At 40.1% G+C, this 17,097-nt stretch overlaps 2 long non-coding RNA genes across 6 annotated transcripts in view; one reads left to right on the top strand and one right to left on the bottom strand.

Annotated features, from left to right (window-relative positions):
- Nucleotides 1–17,097, bottom strand: part of LOC138751750 (uncharacterized) — a 62,797-nt gene that overhangs the window by 33,984 nt on the left and 11,716 nt on the right. For all 4 annotated transcript variants that reach the window (XR_011350156.1, XR_011350155.1, XR_011350154.1 and 1 more), the window contains exons 2-3: nucleotides 13,857–13,956; nucleotides 1,553–1,688 (exon numbers count right to left, since the gene is read on the bottom strand). This is a non-coding gene — a long non-coding RNA (uncharacterized lncRNA). The remainder of the gene's footprint in view (nucleotides 1–1,552; nucleotides 1,689–13,856; nucleotides 13,957–17,097) is intronic.
- LOC138751749 (uncharacterized) lies at nucleotides 709–14,084 on the top strand. Of its 2 annotated transcripts, none has more exons than XR_011350150.1 (3): nucleotides 709–782; nucleotides 8,044–8,201; nucleotides 13,906–14,084. It is a non-coding gene; the product is annotated as an uncharacterized lncRNA (long non-coding RNA). The 2 variants fall into 2 exon arrangements; XR_011350151.1 differs by having other exon boundaries at nucleotides 763–842.

Below are 17,097 nucleotides of genomic sequence, written 5' to 3' on the forward strand. Positions count from 1 at the left end.
TTTTTCCAAATGCTGTTTATTGTGCAGGATCATCGAATCACTCACTGAGGGAGGACATTCATGTTGATGACGTGGTTCATGAAGGGTTCTGGAGTCAATATTGAGAAACTGCAGCACAAGTTATAGCTGATGTGGCAATTCTGCAGCATATGAAATGTAGCTAGTAAGAATTTTTTTTTTAAAGTTAATAAAGTGAGTGAGGCCAGAAAAATTGGGAATGGGAGATTAATTCATCCATCATCTTCTTGTTTTCCATTAAACAGGTATTTTGGATTAGCTTGTACTATCAAGGATGCACAAAAGTGCTGGAGAAACTTGGCAGGTCACACAGCATTGAAAGGCTCAGGCCCAAAATGTTGGTTTTGCATCTTTGCCTCCCATGGATGCTGTGGGACCCTCCAGCACTTTTGTGTATTATCTACAATCACAGCATCTGCAGACTTTCTTGTGTTACAGAGTTCTGTGTTGTGTACTGACCTATGTGTGTGGTTTTATGTTAAAAAGTGACAGTTTGTCTTTAAGAGCCAAGGTGAAGGTGGACTGCTGAGAGAGTGGGAGATGGACTGAGCATGTGCAGAAAATGATCTACAAATTTCTGGACTTGGATGATAAACCACCACTGGGTGGTGCTGTGGAGTGGAAGAAGGCCCAGAGCATGAGTCATTGTCTGGAAGACAGTTTAGAATGTTGGGATTTCAAAAAGGGATGAACATTCTGAAGACAGCCAGAAGGATCTGGACCAAGACATTGTTCCCCCTCTCTCTGCAAGCAACACAAAACAAGTTCGAATTTTGTTCTCTCTCTCTCTCACTCTCACTCTCTCTCAGCTCTGTTGGCTTCAGGTTACCAAAAACTGAATTTTGTTTATGATCTTTGCTTAAGTTGACTATGAATATTCCCTTCGGTGGTTAATTTAGAAATGGCTAAAAAGTCAGAACTGATGGTTATAGTTGGCAAGTTCAACTAAGAACTGGGATGTAAAAAAGGATATGGCCCGAAAGATTGTTAAGCTCTATGTAGGAAAGGGAGTATTTGAAGAAGCTGCATTAGAAGTTAAGTTGCCTTTGAGAAAACTAGAGTTTGAGGAAAAAAGAGAGACCGAAAGAAAAGCTGAAGCAATAAGGCAGGCAGAAATGGAGGAAAGGGCAGCCGCAAGGGAGAAGAGAGAGAAAGAACGGAAATATGAGCTAGAACTAGCTAAATTGAGGCAGACCCTAACCCAAGGAGAGGGAGCAGCCTAAAACCTACATGCTGGTCAGGAGGAGAGGTTTCTGGTCAGTAGAGATGTGAGGTTAGTACCTCCATTTGAGGAAGTTAAAATAGACCAGTATTTTTAACATTTTGAGAAAGTCACTGTAAATTTAAAATGGCCACCAGACCAGTGGTCACTCCTGCTACAAAGTGTTCTTAAAGGGAATTTGTGTCTTATGGTATAACAAGCAGCTGATTACGAATTTGTAAAGCAGGCTATACTCCGATCTTATGAACCAGTCCCAGAGGCTTATAGACAAAAGTTCAGGTGTTTTTAAAAAAAGCAGCAACCCAATCTTACCTGGATCTTGCTTATATGAAGGTGTTTTGATCGGTGGTGTGCCGCAATGAAAGTAGAAAATAACTTTGATTTATTGAGGGAAATCATTCTGATTGAGGAGATTAAAAACTGTGTTCCTGACGATATTCAAGTGTACCTGACAGAGAAAAATATAAAAACTTAGCAAGAATTGGCTAAATTCGCTTTAACCCACAAGCCTAAGTGGACATCAAGGAAAACCTTTCAAAGGTATACTGCTGATAATCCAAGTAGAGTAGAAAGAAAATCTAGAAGTGAGGTTAAAGGAAGAGAAATGGGTGAAGAAATTTTTTTCGAGTGTTATTTGCCACTGTTGTAAGAAGCCAAGGCACATAATAGCAAATTGTCCTGTACTGAAAAGGAAGAAAGAGAAAGGGGTGGTACCAACTGCCTGTGTTCAGAGTGAGAAAGTTAGGGATATTTTTAAACCATTCATGACTGAAGGTTTCATTTCACTTGATCCAATCAAGTGCCAGTTAAAATCCTGCGGGATACTGGAGCAGCCCAATCGCTTGTATTAAGCAACATTTTGAATTTTGGTGAGGAGACCGATACTGGAGATGTGAATTTAATTAAAGGCATTGCTGGTGAAGCAGAGCCTATACCTTTGCATAGAATAGTGATGAAATCAGACTTCGTCAATGGCCCGGTTACGATAGGGATAAGATTAAGTCTGCCAGTGGATGGAGTTGCTCTTTTGTTAGGAAATGATTTAGCAGAGGGTAAAGTCATACCTGCGGTGAAACTCACAAGTAAGCCATTGGTTTATGAGTCCAAAAAGGATTTGGAAATCTACCCTGCGTGTGCCATTGCTAGAGCCATGTCTAGAAAAAAAGTAAAGGTAGAGAATGTCTGTGATGATCCTGTAGTGGAGGCAAGCATTGAGGACAAACCTAAGGATCCAGCTTTGCTGTTGTCAAGAGAAGAATTAATAGCTAGACAAAAGCATGATCCTGATCTTGTTAGGATAAGAGATAAGATTCTGTTTAACCAGGAAATTGAAACTGTGCCAGTAGTTAACTTTGTTCAAGATGGAATATTGATGAGAAAGTGGAGACCGCAAGTGATACCTGCCAGTGAAAACTGGGCAGTAGTAAGGCAAGTTGTAATTCACAAAACTTACAGAAATTAAATACTAAAGTTGGCTCATAGTACACCTTTAGGAGGTCATCTTGGAGTGACGGTAGAATAGATAAGGAAACAGTTTTATTGGCCAAAATTAAGAAAGGATGTTGTGAACTTTTGTAGAACCTATCACATTTGTCATCTGGTGGGCAAGCCTAATCAAGGACCACCAGTGGCACCTTTACAACCCATCCCTGCTTTCGGGGAGCCCTTTTCAAAAGTGATAGTGGATTGTGTTGGCCCATTGCCAAAAACCAAAGCGGGAAATGAATATTTGTTAACACTCATGTGCATAGCTTCAAGGTTTCCAGAGGCTATTACCCTGAGAAACATTAAAGCAAAGACGATTGTGAAGGCTATGCTAGAATTTTTCACACTGTTTGGCCTACCAGGGGAAATTCAATCGGACCAAGGGAGTAATTTTATGTTTGGAATATTTCAACAGGTGGTGTATGAATTGGGAGCCCATTAAATTGTGTCGTCTGCCTATCATCCTGAAAGTCAAGGGGTCTTGGAAAGGTTCCATTTAACTGTGAAAAATATGATGAGAGCTTATTGCGCAGAAAATAATAAGGATTGGGATGAAGGAATCCATTTGTTATTGTTTGCTGTTAGAGAGGCAACTCGGGAGTCTCTTGGCTTTAGTCCATTTGAGTTGGTGTTTGGTCATGAAGTCAGGGGTCCATTACTATTGTTGAAAGAATATACAATCAAATCTGTTGGATTATGTTTTCAAATTTAAAAACATTACATCAGGCTTGCGAGATGGCAAGGAAAAATTTAAAAACTGCTCAGGGATAAATGAAAATTTGGTATGATTAAAAAAGCAAAAATTAGGGACATTAAACCTGGCAACAAAGTATTGGTTTTGTTTCCAATGCAGTCAAACCCATTGAGAGCTCAGTTTTCAGGACCATAAGGTGAAATAAAAATTTAACCAGGTCATCTATGACATTGAGACACTTGATTGTCGAAGAGAGACCCAGGTCTGTCACGTGAACATGCTTAAACCTTACTTTGAGAAAATGACTGAGGAGGAGACTAGGATTCCAATCAATGTGCTAGTTATAGAGGAAAGTAAAGAGGAGATAAGTTTTGTGGAAGGTCATGGAGCCCAAAGTGCTGGAAAATTTCCAAGAACTACTGTGGCTTGTCATGATGTGGAGGTCATTGATGCTAAGCCTATTAAGCAGCATCCTTACTGAGTTAATCAGGAAAAGAGCAGATTGTTGGATCAAGAGGTGGATTATATGCTCAAAAATGACATCGTCTGAAAATCAAGTTCAAATTGGAGTTCACTCTGTATTCTAGTGCCTAAGCCAGATGGCTCAATTAGGTTTTGTACAGATTATCGAAAGGTAAACATGATGACAAAGACTGATGCGTTCCCTATTCCCAGAATAGATGATTGTATAGATAAGGTGGGGAAGGCCAAGTTTCTTACAAAGATTGATCTCTTAAAAGGATACTGGTGTATTCCTGTGACAGAGAGAGGCAGGGAGATTTCTGCATTTGTTACACCTTCGGGATTGTATGAGTATAATGTTATCCCTTTTGGGATGAAAAATGCACCTGCCACATTTCAGAGAATGATTAATGCAGTAATTCAGGGTTTAGAGCACACAGGAGCCTATATCGATAATTTAGTAATTAATACGGATACATGGGAAGAACACATGCTTGAATTAGAGCAGTTATTTCAGAGACTAGTGGAAGCATACCTCACAGTGAATTTGCACAAGAGTGAGTTTGGACATGCCACTGTAATTTATCTGGATTATGTGGTAGAGCAGGGACAGGTGGCACCAGTTGGAGCGAAAGTATTGGCTATCACTGTGTTTCCTATCCCCGGTAATAAGAAAGCTCTTCGGAGATTTCTAGGTATGATTGGCTACTATCGTAGATTTTGTAAAAAAAATTTTATAGAAATTGCACTCCCATTAACAAAATTACTTGGAAAGAAAGAAAAAATTATCTGGTCAGATGCATACCAGGAAATGTTTCTGAAGTTAAAGGCCATTTTACGCCATCAGCCTGTACTTGTGTCCCCTAACTTTGAAAAGCCATTCTCTTTAGCCATGGACGTCAATGACGAAGTGGTTGGTGCTGTTCTGTTACAGAAGAAGGATGGTGATGGAGTAGAACATCCTATTTCATACTTCTCAAAAAAGTTTAACTACCATCAACGAAATTATTCAACAATTGAGAAGGAGTTATTAGCGCTTGTTTTAGCATTGCAACATTTTGTTGTGTATATTTGTACTGCTCAAAAAATGTTAATAATGTATACTGATCATAATCCATTAGTTTTTCTGTCTAAAATGAAAAATAAGAAGACAGTTATTGAATTGGAGCTTACTATTACAAGAGTATGATTTAATTCATAAAGGGGACAGATAATGTAATAGCAGATTGTTTGTCAAGATGTTAATCTGGGTAGATATGAATCTAATCACAACTTACTGTAAAAAAAATGGAGTGTTTATTTTATTTATGTAATACTTCCATTAATTGTCAAAAATTTGTTCTTGTGGACCAAATTTTTTTTTAGCAGGGGTGGTATTACAGAGTTCTGTGTTGTGTACTGACCTATGTGTTGTGTGGTTTTATGTTAAAAAGTGACAGTTTGCCTTTAAGAGCCAAGGTGGCAAAGAATTCCACAGATTCGCCACTCTCTGGGATTTTTTTTTTCTCAGTCTGTTCTAAAAAACTTCCCCTTTATCCTTAAACTGTTGGATTGTGTTGGCCCATTGCCAAAAACCCTGGTTCTGGTTTTCCCCATCATTGGGAACAACCTTCCTGCATCTAGTCTTAAGAATTTTATAAATTTCTATAAGCTCCTCCCTCCATCTTCTAAATTCCAGTGACTATAAGCCTAGTAAATCCAGCCTTCCTTCATATGCAAGTCTTGCCATCCCTAGTATCAATCTAGTGAACTTCCTTTGAACTTCCTGAATGGAAAGGATGTCTTTCCTCAGATAAAGATACCAAGAGGATACTCAATAGGTGTGGTCTCACCAAGGCCCTGTACAGCTGTAGTAGAACCTCTCTGCTCCTGTACTCAGATCCTGTTGCCATGAATGGCATCATATCATTCACTTTCTTCACAGCCTGCTGTACCTGCATACCCACTTTCAATGACTGATGCACAGCGACAATCAGGTCTCATTGCATCTCCTTTTCCTAATTGGATTCCATTTAGGTAATCTTCTCTCCTGTTCTTGCCTCTAAAATTTATATTGCATCTGCTGTGCCTTGGCTCACTCAGCTAACTTGCCTAAGTCACCCTGCATCCTCCACACAGCTAATCCTGCCACTCAGTTTCATGTTGTCTGCAGACTTGGAGATATTGCTTTCTATTCCCTCATCTAAGTCATTGATATATATTGTAAATAACTGTGGTCCCAGCACTGAGCCTTGCAGTACCACACTAGTCACTGCCTGCCATTCTGAAAATAACCTTTTTATTCCTACTCTTTGCTTCCTGTCTGTCAACCCATTCTTTATCCACCTCAGTGCCATCCCTCCTATACTGTGTGCTTTTAAGTTTGTACACTAACCTGTGTGGGAACTTGTCAAAGCCTTCTGAAAGTCCAGATATACCATATCCACTGGTTCTCTATCCACACTACTAGTTACAGCCTCAAAAAATTCTATTTTCTCTTCATAAAACTATGCTGACTCTCTCCCATGACATCACTAGTTTCCAAATGTACTGCAATCGCATCTTTAATAAGCTATAGCCGAAAATCAGGAACTGAGAAGGAGGAACTGTGAAAAATTACCAGGAAAAAAGAGACTTGCAAATTGTTGAGGTACAGGAGACATATCTGTATACATCCAAGAGTCTGAATTGAAGTGGTGGCCAAATCTCCTCAGACTTCTTAGAAAATAGAGGCCATGAGAGGTTTTCTTAAATATGGGCTCCCAGATCTGAATCTCTCCACCTCTATTCTATCAATCGGCATAGGGGCATGGTCCCTTAGCCTTCCCTTCCCGAACTCAACAATAAACTCCTTGGTCTTGATGTTGAGTGCAAGTTTGTTGTTTTGGCTAAGATGATAAGGAGTATCAATAGGGCCATTAGGCATTTTTAAGAAACAGACTGAAAACCGATATAGAGGTGCTAGTGTGGAGTGTTGTGGTCAAAGATTGCAAGGTTTCAGAAGAGTGAAGAATGAATGCAATCCTCCACAATATCCAGGGTTATCACTGATTATAACTAATGCCTTCTAAGGGACGGATTCAAGTGGAAAAGTTCAGACATGAAGTAAATGAATTCTTCCTCCATTGTATCATGATTCTGCTCCAGATGTCTTTCCTGGCTGTTTTTCAAATGGTTTACTAATCACTGACTTCTAGCATTCATAGGGTTAGTGAGTGTGAAACATTGCCATGAGCAAGATGACCAGTTTCTCCATCTCCTAATCAGCCTGTCTACTTCAGCATTGACCTGTACTTGAAACTTGAAAGCTAAGTGAAATCAATGTCCTGAATATTTGTGCACTCCTGCTTCATTCTTACAAGCGTTAAGCCCCTTGGGAGACGCAACCAAATCCTCTTGAATGTGGACAGGTTCCTTTATACGTCAACAGCTGCAAGTCGCATCTTTCTCAGGGAAAGTCCTGTGTATTCTCCAGTGGTGATAAAAAATTTGTTTATTTAAATGCTGTTTAGTGCTCTGAGCTAAGAATAGCTCTAAGACACATGGAATGCAGTGTTGTTTCCCCACCATACTCTTTTTAAATTGTTCTTTATGTCCAACTAGGTCCTTAATAGTGACACTAGATTTCCAAGTAAATATGCACCTTGTCATGAGCTGCTCATTCTTGAAATTATCCATGTCATTTTGAGGACACTTCCCATTCCCTTTGAATGTCAATCTCTGGTAGCTTCAATGTCTAAATTTACAGCATCCATTAAAATTCAACTGATCTCTATTTATACATGGAGTTCAAGTTTCCTGAGGCATTGCTCTTCCAATATTCTCCAAATCAGTTATCTTACCGCAGGAGCATTCCAGACAAAGATTAAATAGATTTATATTTGAACCATATTTAAAGAATGTTAATAAACTTGCTACCAGATCATTTCACTTTGGTTGTGTTAACCCACAGTTGATCCACAAATGTTTCAGGTTTCAACAAATATGCTAACTGCCTTGAACTGTACTACACCATACCTATTCAAAAATAAGCACATAATTCTTTGCATTTTTCTGACAGAACATTTCTAATTAAAACCAAAGGACATTTTTAGGCTACAGCAGAATGACCAGAAATAACTTGTTATTTTTCTCTCCTTGTCTGCAGGCATCTTGTTAAACTGATTTAACTCTTGCATTCTAGATACACAGAGAAGACTGGAGTACCAATATTTAAAGTTTCAATTTCATTTTAGAGATGCTTGCTTTTCTTCCATGTGAAGTGCATCTTAACTTGTTACAAAGTTCCACATCTATAAATGTCTTATCTAAAATGGGTGTCTAAACGACGACTGGCTAATGGTAAGAAACTGTGGTAAAGTAGTCCAAATGTTATTCTGAGACAACAATGATACACATGTTTCTTCTGGTGAATTTAGTTTGTCTCATGTGATTTATTTAGTTTAGAATGTCTCAAACACACCACTGAACAAACCATACATGTACAAGCTTTGTCAGATATATTCTATAAGTCCGCACAGAGTTAATGCAGAGTTTGACCAACTATCAGTTTCCCAGTTAGAAAATAATTGTGTACCCAAACTATTGGTTGCAGGATTATTTGGAGTTTCATTATGTGAAACTGGGGAGAAAATTACAGGAGCCCTGGCAGAGATACATACATCATTGTTCAGCATGGTGAAGTGCCAGAAGAGTGAAGCGTAGCTAATGATGTGCCTTTGTTTCTAAAAGGCGATAAGGATAAAGCCAAGGAATCACAGGCTGGTAAAAATGTTAGGGAGAATTAATAGAGAGGACTCTGAGTGATGGTATCCTAGTACAGTTGGAAAAGCGAGGATTGATTGGCAATATTGAGCTTGGCTTTGTGAGTGGGAAAGCACATCACACAAACTTGAGTTTTTTGAAGAGGTAACCAAGATTGATGAGGTCAGGGTTGACCATAAGACACAGGAGTAGAAATAGGTTATTCAGACCATTGAGTATGTCCTGCCATTCAAATATAAGCTGATGCATTCTTCATTCACCCCCACTCCCTGGTCTTCTCCCTGGCTCAGCAAGAGCCTATCAATCTCTGCCTTAAATTCATACGATGAATTGGCCTCCACTACCACCTATGGCAACAAATTCCACAGATTCACCACTCTCTCGCTAAAGAACTTTCTCCGCATTTCTGTTCTAAGTGGGTGCCCTTCAATCGTGAAGTTGTGCCCTCTTGTCCCAGACTCTCCCACCATGGGAAACAACCTTTCTACACCTGTCTGTCCATGCCTTTCAACATTCTATATGTTTCTAATGAGATCGCTCCTCATTCTCCTAAATTCCAACGAATATAGGGCAAGAGCAGTCAAATGTACCTCATAGGATAATCCTTTCATTTTCGGAATCCTTGTGAATCTCCTTTGAATCTTCCCTAACGTCAGCACATCCTTTCTTAAATAACAAGTCCAAAACTGCTCTCAGAACTCCAAAAGAGTTATCACCAGTGCTTTATAAAGCTGCAACATTACTTTCCTGCTCTCATTCTATTCCTCTCCTTGAAATGAATGGCAACATTGCATTTGCCTTCTTTACCACCAACACAACCAGAAGGTTCATATTCAGAATATCCTGCATGGGGACTTGCAGGTCCCTTTGCATCTGGGAATTCTCAATTTTCTCCCCATGTAGAAAATAATAAAATTTCCAGCATTGTATTTCATTTGCCCCATCTCTACATTCTCTGAAGGTCTCACATGGTAGGCTGGTCTGGAAGGTCAGATCTCATGGGATCCATGGTGAGCTGGCCAACTGGATACAGAATTGGTTTGATGGGAGGAGACAGAGGGTGGTAGTGAAGATTTGGTAGTCAAACCGGAAGCCTGTGTCCAGTAGTGTGCGGCAATTATCGATGTTGGTCCACTGTCGTTCTTTATTATAACAATGGTGAATAGGTTTATAATACAGAAAAAGGCCTTTCACTACATCTTTTATATGCCATCTAAGTTCTCCACCTAATTCTTTCCTATAACTCAAGCCAATCAACAGTCCTGGTAACATTCTTGTGAATCTTTCCTGCACCCTTTCCATCTTAATGACATCAGTAAAGCACTGGTGTTCCACAAAGTGGTCGTGTAGTCCAAAACTTAACCTCACTGAAGAAGAGGAGCCACGTCGAGAGCACCAAATAGAGTAAATAAGGTTAGAGGAGGTGTCATTAATCTCTGCTTCACCGAGAGGACTGTTTAGATCCCTGCATGGTGAAGAGGCGGTATACGGATAAGTATTGTACACCTTAAGTGACAGGATGAGAGGTGTAACCAGACCAGAGTCTCATGGAGAGAGGCCTCCATGAGAGGGAGACAGTTATTTGTGTGATCCCATTGCAGCTGGCAGAAGTGGCACAGGCTGGTGACGTGCAAGGTGAGAACCAAGGGAGGGGAGTAAGTGAGTGCAAAGGAAGATAATTTCAGAATCCCAAGTGTGGAAGGCCTCACTTTGAAAACATTTTTTATGAGGAAAGGTTGAGTGAGCCAGGGTATTTCACTTTGGAACAACAAAGGATGAGGCAACATAATAGAGGTGTATAAGATCATGAGGGGCATAGAGAGGGTGAACAGCCAGCACTTTTTTTTAATTTAAATCAGGACAGCAATTGCCAATAGGAGACAACAATTTTTTCAGGTGAGTGGATGAAAGTTTAGTGGGTGAGTAAAAGAAGTCAGAGACAAATTGTGTCCCTTTGTTTTTCTCCCACTCTCCAGATATCTAGTTGCATTTGGGCCATCATCCCATCTAGTTTCACCTATAAGCCTTTGACCCACGCCCCTCCTCCACCTAGTTCCACCTGCCCATTGGCCCCTCTCCATCTAATTTCACCTACCAGTTTCTATTCCACCCTTACCCCGCAAACACATCTTGCTGCAATATACCGATAGTCTTCCCTTTCCCCTCTTTGTCCTGATGCAAGATCTTGACCTGACTTACAACTCTTGCCTCCATACTTGCTGCTTGACCCGTTCAATTATTCCAACATCTCCAGCCTCATTTTCTGCCCATCTGACCTCTTTCAAGGAGCCTCCAGGATATTCTCCCTCATTACTGAATGCATTCCTTGACAGAACAATGCCATCTGCTCTTCTAAATCCCCTAATCTTTGCCTGAAAATTCTATACACCAGTTCTGCACATCCTTCAACCATGTCCCAGTGATGACAACAGTACTGTAGTCCCACATGTTAAAGCTTTGAGCTCATCCACCTTCTTCATTGGATCCTTGCATTAAAGCAGTTGCAAGTTTGATCCAAATTTTCATCCTCTTTGGTCTTCAGGGTCTACTCACTTTTTCTCCTCTGGGTGAACTACTTGCTCAGCTAACCATCTACTTAAAGCCCAACTGTTTCTGCTTTTAAATTCAATAAATGATTTGCTCCAATCTTGATTTATGGCTTATTTGGTTAATTCCAACACAATCAATCCTACTGAATCATTTAGTTCAGGTTTGACTAAATCAAATTATAGAATAGCTGCCTAATTGGATAAAAGAATCGCATGAAATGTGCTAAATAAATGGACCCAGATTTTGCAGTGGTATATGCTAAGAAACTGCTGACATTTGTCATTTTGCCGTGAAATAAACACCAGTATTTGGAGTAAATGCATGCACAGTTGTCCGTGAAATCCAGAACTTGCTGGTAGTAATTCCTAACTCTATTTAACAGTTTCCTTCAACATAAGAAGGGAACGCAGCAATCCAATAAGAACTAAGGTGTTTAACAATAATTCCCACTGCAAAATATCTGGAAAATGCTACTCAGTTGGATAAAAATGAGGTTTTAAGACCATATTGTTATTTAATATTCACAACTTCCATGGCCCCATAAAAATAATTTTAAGTATGTGATTTGTAATACCATCAGATAGTTTTTCAAAAATCAACATTTAAGGAATTATTAATCTTAAAACTCAGTTTATAATATCTGCTTTGACCTTAATATCATGTGCATATTCTGAGTTTTCATGTCTAAGAGGTTAGTTTAAATTGAATTTATAAATCTAGTATGCAATCCATCAGAATTTTTCAAGGAAATTGGCTACATGCATGTTGGTTGACATTACTATTGCAACACACCAGGCAACCAATAGAAATGATGGCTCTCAGCAGACAATATTAGAAAGGAGGAAGTTCAAGCCACAAAATTCACTGCTTTTTGAGAAACTTTCTCCTATGGTAAACACGAAGTACATGCCTTAATTTGAGGTATTAATTCTTTATCAATATGTATATTGCTGGATCAGGCGACCAGGTTTCTAGCATGAGGTCTGGTCCTGTGGCTGAGAAGGGAAGGCAGAAGAAGAGGTGAGCTGAAGTGATAGGGGAGTCCATAATTAGGGGGACAGATAAGAGGTTCTGTGGAAGAGTTTGAGTATCCCAGATGGTATGTTGCTCCCTGGTGCCAGGGTCTGAGATATTTCTAATCAAGTTCACAGCATTCTCAGGAGGGAGGGTGAGCAACCAGATGTTGTGGTCCATGTGGGGACCAATGGTGTATATAAGGGTGAGGAGGTCCTGCAAGGAGAGTTTAGGGAGTTAGTCACAAGGTTGAAGGACAGGACCTCCAGGGTAGTGATCTCAGGATTGCCACCCATGCCACATTCCTCCTATTTCTAATAGGAGGAAAATGCAGCTTAACAAGTGTCTAAAGACATGGTGCAGGAGGGAGGGCTTCAGGTTTTTGGATCATTGGGCTCTCTTTCAGGGAAGGTGGGACCCATTCCGATGGGACAATTTGCATCTGAACTGGAGGGGGATTAATATGCTTGCGAGAAAGTTTGCTAGTGATGCTCCAGGGTGTTTAAACTAGATTTGCAGGGAGATGGGAACCGAAGTGGCAGATAGAGGAGTGGAGGAAGGGGAAATTGCAAGCACCGTTATAAGTCAATGGGTGTATGGGGTGGAAATGTTCTCAAAATGCATTGATTTCAATGCAAGGAGTTTTGTTGGAAAGGCAGATAAGCTTAGACCATGGATTGGCACATGGAATTATGACTTTGTGGCTATTAGTGAAACTTGGTTGTAGGATATTATTGGTGGGGACGACCTACCAGGAACAAGACAGAAATCAAAAGTTTGTATGTGATCAAAATGTTCTTGGGTGCATTTACTTCAATGCAAGGAGTATTGTCGAAAGGTAGATGAGTTTAGGATGTGGATTAGCACGTGGGATTACAACAATATTGCTATTCGTGAAACTTGTTTGCAGGAGGGCAGGACTGGCAGCTCGATGTTCCAGCCATTCTGTTTTCTCAGACATGGTAGAGGGGAAGGAGTGGCATTGCTCGACAGGGAAAATATCACAACTGTAAAAGGGCTGGATGGCTTAGGGTTTATCAAATGTGTTCAGGAAAGTTTTCCAAATCAAGATATAGAGGTATGAGAAAGTTCTTTTTACATTGAGAGTGGTAGATAGCTGGAGACAGAGGAGATGGTGAAAGCAGATACAATAACAACATTTAGGAGGCACTGAGGCAGATACAGGCACAGAATGAAGGGACATAAACCATGTACAGGCAAATGAAATTAAATTGGAATCATGTTTTGTACAAACATTGAGAGCTGAAGAACTTGTTCCCATGTTGTACTATGTTCTAAATTGCAGAATATATCTCAAGTCAGCCCAACCACTGAGAAGTGTGGAGACATTTTTGTCTGGAATAGACGAAGTAGGAAATTTTTAAAAATCAGAAATTATTCAAACTGGAGGTGAAGACTCATTTTCACAAAGCCAGGAAATAAGACTTTGACAGTAATAGTAATCTAATAATTAAAAGCTGAATGTAATTGGAAAACAAGTCCTACACACTTTTAAATATAAGGAAGTGACTGTCATCTGGTGGTACAACAACCAAACTATTTTTAAAATAACACAATCAGCTGGCTGAAAAATTACCAGCAGGCTTAAAGGAAGAGAGATACAATCTGCCCATGCCCTTCAACGTAATAGTAAAATGAGCTACTTACGTAGATTCTTATTTAAATGTAAACCAGAAACTGTTTCTTCTCTCTCTAGGAGGGAAGGCTGCGGTGGACTGTTGATATGGTTGGCAGGAAGAAAATGGTTCTGTTGGAAGGGGAATCCAAAACAAGGGAATATAAATACTGTGTAGTAAACATTAATAAATCCAATGTTGAATTAAATGTCAAGAACCTTTGGTGCATTTGTATGTTGTACAATGTATATGATAATAAACTCATGATTATTAATATTATTAATCAAATTGAATAGAATTGTTTATTGTCATGGGTACTGAGGTAAGCTTTGATTTGTGTGCTATCCAGGCATGTTCATTCATATTTGAGTAGTCAGTAATGCAATAGTAAAACAAAAGTGCAGGGTTTCTGTTACTGTAAGTACAAAATACTGCAGAGTTTAGCATGACCACAACAAAGTGCAGATGTAGAGAAAAGTACAATTAAACAGCGCAGGGGTCACAAATTGTATGGATGAGTGGCTCATTTAAGAGTCTGAATACAGCAGGAAAGAAACAGTCCATGAGTTGTGTGTTTTTGCACTTATGTACCTTCAGCTTGATGGGAGAGGGAGAAGAGAGTGTGACCAGGTGGGTTGTGTCCTTTAATATACCAGCAGCTTTCCCAGGGCAGCAGGAGGTGTGGACATTATTAAAGGGCAAGTTGGTTTGCAACTCTCTGCAGTTTCTCATAGTCTTGGGCAGGGCGATTCCTATATCTGATCAGGACATGTACTATGATGAATCTATAAAAACTGGGAAGAGACATTCGAATCATGCCAAATTTCCTTTGGCATCTGAGGAAGTAGTCACTGCTGTTCTTTCTTTGGCATGCCATCAACATGGTTGGACCAGGACAGGTTGTGGGTGATTTTCACTTTTTAGTCCTCAAAGCTCTCCAACACTCAGCCCTGGGATACTTGGATAGCAAGAACACCAATTTCAGACTCCTATTTATTGACTATAGCTCTGCCTTTAACATCATAGCCCCAAACAAACACATTTCTAAAGTCCAGACAATGGTCTAAGCAACCCCCTCTACCACAAGATCATTGACTTCCTGACATGCAGAGCACCATCAATAATGAATAGCAACAGCGACTGCACCCCTATGATCCTTAAAACCAGTGCCCTGCAAGCCTGTACACTCACCCCCTACTGTATTATCTGTACATTCATGACTATGACTAAATGCCGCTCTAACTCAATTTACAAGTCTGCAGATGATACCACGGTTGTGGGCTGGATCTTAAAGAACAAGATAGAGTAGAGGAAGGGAACAGAGAGCCTGATTTCATGGAGTCAGGGCAATAACCTCTCCTTTAATGTCAGCAAAACAAAGGAGCTGCTCATTGACTTCAAAAAGCTGGGAGGGGGGAGGGTGCATTTGCCTCTGTCTATATCAATGCTTCTGAGGAACTTGGAGAATTTCCATTCCCAGAGAATGGCGAGAGTGCAAAGCTTATTGTTACATGGAATATGAGGCAAATAACATAGATGACATATACAAAGAGAAGTTTGATAAACACAGAGAGAGGAATAAACAGTGGCTCATGAGATTAGAAGCAGAATGAGGCAGGACTTGTGAATATTACTGGTGTAGATCAGTTGGATTCAATACCCTAATACTTTACAATAGGCTCCCTCCTCACAAACAATTGTTCTATTTATATTTAGTTTCTCTGGTGCTAAGGAGACCAGATTACCAGATGTAAGACATTAGATTGCAAGTCAATCACCATTTCTCTCTCCCTCTCTCTTCCGCACCCCCTCCCCACCCACAACAGTATAGGCCTAGCCTGCTGAGCATGTCCCATAGCTCTCCTTTAGAGGCACATAATATAGCCAAAGAAATAATATATTTCTAACTGATATTGACATATTTTAGTTTCATCCAAACAATGATGTTTATTCTAACCAAACTCCCACAACTTCCCTAAAACAAAAAAATTAATATTTTCTCTCTTTCCAAATTCTGACAAAGGGTCTCAGATCTGTGTGGTGGAACATGGTATTGAGGGCACGTTCCCCAATGAGCTGGGCAGGCTGGCTCGCTGCTGAACTAGTAGCCCCTTCCCTTAGGACCCCTAATAAAGGCCGAGAGCCCTAGTCTCCTCCCTCATACCTGCCCTTGGACTTGAGCCAGCAGTGTGCTGAGGCCTGTGTGGATCTTTAGATCAATAAAGCCTTTAGCCCTTACTTCTTGTCTGTGAGTGGTCATAGATTGCGCTCTTGGCAGGTTACACCTGACCTCCTGAGTTATTCAGTATTTTCGGTTTTTAGGTCAGATATCCAGCATCTCCAGTTATTTTGATTTTCATTGGTGCTAAGAAACTCTATCAATTTTTTTTAGACCTACAGCACGGTAACAGGCCCTTCCAGTCCACGACCCCATGCCCCCATTATTGGAGGGGGGGGGGGGTCACTAGCCGGGTAATTGTCCTTGCGAGGGTGGTGTGGGCCAGAGAGCAGGGAATCCCAGGATTATGAACAACCACTGGAATGTTTTCGCATTACTTTCTGATGAATGATCTTTTCTCAGTTTCTTCAATGTCACACTGAGTCAATGGTCCCTCAAGGTTGAGCACTAGCAACCTGGGTGGGAATCCTGCATTGTTCTCCCCGTGCGTGTGTTTCCTCTGGGTGCTCAGTTTTCTCTCGCCCTCCAAAAGCATACGGGGGTCGGTAGGTTAATTGGGTGCAATTGGGAAGCATGCGTTTCATGAGCCGAAGGACCTTGACCCATGCTGTATCATTAAAATTAAAATGTAAAATTTCACTTCTGTGAAATGTTGAAAGCCAAACACACTCATTGATGAAATCATTAGATGAATAGTAGGGAGAAATAAAAAGAGAGTTTAAAATACACATGATCACTCTTCAATGCAGATAAACATTGGAAATTTAATGAAGTTAAAGGAATGACAATAATGTTTGCTACAGATTAGATTCATAGTTAGGGTTTATTCTCATTACATGCACTAACTGGCCTTATTTAACTGTCATCAACCTTCACTGGAATGATAAATTGCTTCTTTATCATTAAAACATTTCATGCTGCAGGCTTTATACAGTCAGCATTTCCTGGGCTTTGGTGTCCTTTGAATATTAATAATATGCTTGGTTTGGGGAATTAATCTAAATTAGTGAAAAGAAACCATGTTCACTGATGCATTGCACACATTTTCATGTAGCTCTTTGGCAATGTCTCCCTGACATTGAGGTGACATTTA

This window comes from Narcine bancroftii, chromosome 1 (assembly GCF_036971445.1).
Source record: "Narcine bancroftii isolate sNarBan1 chromosome 1, sNarBan1.hap1, whole genome shotgun sequence".
NCBI lineage: Eukaryota > Metazoa > Chordata > Chondrichthyes > Torpediniformes > Narcinidae > Narcine > Narcine bancroftii.